The sequence below is a fragment of the Heteronotia binoei genome, chromosome 6, assembly GCF_032191835.1.
Source record: "Heteronotia binoei isolate CCM8104 ecotype False Entrance Well chromosome 6, APGP_CSIRO_Hbin_v1, whole genome shotgun sequence".
NCBI lineage: Eukaryota > Metazoa > Chordata > Lepidosauria > Squamata > Gekkonidae > Heteronotia > Heteronotia binoei.
In genome coordinates this window covers 92,651,475-92,655,064 of record NC_083228.1, presented here as the reverse complement: position 1 = coordinate 92,655,064, position 3,590 = coordinate 92,651,475, and positions in this window count along the sequence as shown.

The window sequence follows — 3,590 nt, the reverse complement described above, 5'->3', positions numbered from 1 at the left end:
GGAGGTAAAATGGAGGGGGGCAGAAACAATGTCTCCCCCCAAATGATGTCAGCCAAAAACCTGTTGAATATAGTATAAACAATACATTATACAGGGGAGAGTATAACAGGGTAAATTAATCTGCTTTAAACGAATAGAATTCCTGTACTAGCTGATTTCCCTCCCTTTTAAATATGTGGGCTACATGTCAATCAAAAGATCTTTTCTACTTAAGTATGAGTTGATTCCCAGAAGCTTGATATAAGTGCTGTACTTCAATTAAAGCATTTTTTTTAAAATTCAATGGGCCAAGTTTAGCCAAATCCCAGGAAATAGCCTATAGCAAAGTTGAGGAAGATTAAAGGGCCCATTCTCTGTTACATGCCAATTGATTTTATAATCTTCTAAGAGCATAGCAAGAGCTCTATCCTCTGAGCTGCTGAAAGTTTAAAGTCTGTGTCTTGATTTGCAGAACTTCAGTTAGACTAATCACTGGAACATGTGCAGCCAACATCATTTCAGTGATGTTTTAAGCTTCCCTTTTCTTTTTCAGCCTTAACTACCCACTTGAACAGCTACTTTCTCCTGTTTTGTTTATTGAATGTCCCATTCATTTTCTGCAGCCCTTGGCCTAGGAAGGTCTTGGTAGATGAATGATGTCTTGTGCATCGCATTGTACATACAGCTAAGAAGGAGAGAGAGCTGGTTAACGTAAAGGGTGAGAGAACACAGCCAAGTTAATGACTTTGTTTTGCTTTGACTTTATTCTGTAGAACTCTTTATCAAACTACTGAGAAGGTATGATTTAGGTTATTCAATCCCTGCTCATAAAGAGAAGGATTTCCGGTGTCAGTGAATAGAAAATAGGGCTGCCAAGTCCCCGGTCTGGGCAGGGAATCTCCCACTCGGGAGATTCTCAACCCGCCAGGCTGAATGGGGGTGGGCTAAACTGGCAGAACAACATGGCTGCTCCCAGTGAACTGCTAGAAAGGAAGGGAAACCAGCACAACAAAGCGAGGGTTTGTTTTATATTCCTTTCAGAAATCATTTGCTCCATAAAATAGAGAGTAAAGAGTAAACTAGAATCTTTGGTTTCCCTGTGTTGGTCTGAAGAACCTGGTTGTTGAATTCAACAACTTTGTGAGTAAATTGTCCCAGTAAGATCACAAAAGTGTGGGATTGCAAACTTTTTATTTTGGCTGCTTTGTGTGTGTGTGAATGAGTGAGAGAGGAGTGCAGCTGCTGGGGGTTGAGGAAATAAAGACTGTATTCAGGGGAACTACAGTGCTGTATTTTTATTTATTTATTTTAGGGAATATGAAAGTCATAGAATCATAGAGTTGGAAGGGACCTCTAGGGTCATCTAGTCCAACCCCCTGCACAATGCAGGAAACTCACAAACACCTTCCCCAAAATCTGTTTAAAAGTCTCCAAGGAACAAGAGCCTGTTACTGAGAGGCGCTGCCTGATAAAAACGGAGTACCCCAATGCAAATAAAGAGAGAGGGTCTCCTACTTTTGTTAAACAAAATGGTGTCCGACCGAAGACCAAGAAAACACTCCATCTAAACAGGTGAAGTGGACCCAGTAGAGAGCTTGTTTTGGTTGGCACCTGTATTCTGTCTCTCAGCATAGTCTCACCCGTTCCCCCCTCCAGCACCTCCACCAAAATGGGATGCATAATAACATGGGAACTGCGGGTAAGTACTACTCTCACTCTGATCTTCTGCTACTTGCCAATTGTCTCTACCTTGCTTACTCCAATCAAATACATAATCTGATTGATCCTTCCCTTAAAGGTCTTTGATCCCTTTCTGGGTGTCAGCGAAAAACCGGTAACAAATTATTCAATTGCCCCGAGCTTATCATCCTAGCAAAATGTGCAAAGTTTCCCAACATAATGATTCAAGATAGCCATCAATGGCACATCAAAGCCCCTTGGTAACTGACAACCCCCATCCGTCAAACCCCTATATAGTGTGAGTCAGAAACCCACCTCGATGTGCATTCTGTAGGGCGCCATTTGCAGTCTGTACCACCCATTATTCCTGTAATTGGCTCTATAGGGCGCGTTACGCTGGTCGTTCACGTTCCTCTCCATGTACTTCCCATTAAACAGACGTCTCCTCTTCTGGATCAGGTGAATATTACCCACTTCAACAACCCTTGAATTCCTCTTTTCGATAACCTCTATTTTCTTAGTCTCTTGATTGCTTGTACAAAGATCTGTGTGTATATGTGTAAATCCTCTTGCTACATATCCTAAGTAAACACTATAAAATTTACAATTGCTTGGATTATTCTTGGCTGAAAACCCAAACTCCGTATCATTGAAAGAAAAGATCTTCCCTCCTAAGTCACTCTACCAAGTCTCTTAGCTAATTTCCCCAATAAAAATAACATACTTAAAAGCATTGCCTTAAAGCATTGCCTGTAACAAGCCCAACACCTCCCGAGAAAGCCTGTTCCACTGAGGAATCGCTCTAACAGTCAGGAAGTTCTTCCTAATGTTGAGCCAGAAACTCTTTTGATTTAATTTCAACCCATTGGTTCTGGTCCTACCTTCTGGGGCCACAGAAAACAATTCCACACCATCCTCTATATGACAGCCCTTCAAGTACTTGAAGATGGTGAAGAAGCCGCCCTGAGCCTGCTTCAGTGGGGAGGACAGGATATAAATTAAAAATTGAAAAAAATTGAATTGATCATATCATCTCTCAGCCGCCTCCTTTCCAGGCTAAACATGCCCAGCTCTTTCAACCTTTCCTCATAGGACTTGGTCTCCAGCTTCCACACCATCTTCGTCGCCCTCTTCTGGACCCGTTCCAGCTTGTCTATATCCTTCTTAAAATGTGGTGCCCAAAACTGAACACAATACTCCAGGTGAGGTCTTACCAGAGCAGAGTAAAGCGATACCATCACATCACATCTGGACACTATACTTCTGTAGATATAGCCCAAAATTGCATTTGCCTTTTTAACCACCACATCACACTGTTGACTCATGTTCACTAAGACCCCTAGATCCTTTTTGCACATACTGTTAAGACAAGTCTCCCCCATCCTATAACCATGCATTGAATTTTTCCTACCTAAATGCAGAACTTTACATTTATCCCTGTTAAAATTCATTTTATTGATTTTAGCCCAGTTTTCTAGCCTGTCAAGGTCATCCTGTATTCTGTTTCTGTCTTCTTCTGTGTATGCAGCCTTTCCCAATTTAGTATCACTGGCAAATTTAATAAGCATTCCCTTTATTCCTTCATCCAAATCACTGAAAAAGATGTTGAACAAAACGGGTCCCAGGACAGATCCTTGAGGCACTCCACTTGTCACTCCTCTCTAAGAGGATGAGGAACCATTCACAAGCACTCTTTGGGTGCAATCTGTCAACCAGTTACAGATCCACCTAACGGTAACAGGATACAAACTACATTTTCCTGGCTCCACCCCCCAAAGTCCCCAGCTATTTTCTGAGAGACTTGGCAACCCTAGTCCAGTAGTACCTTAAGAACTAACAAAATGTGTGGTAGCACGAATGAGCTTTCATGAGTCACTGCTCTTAAGTGAGCAGTGACTCATGAAAATGCATACTCTATCAGTCCTTAAGAT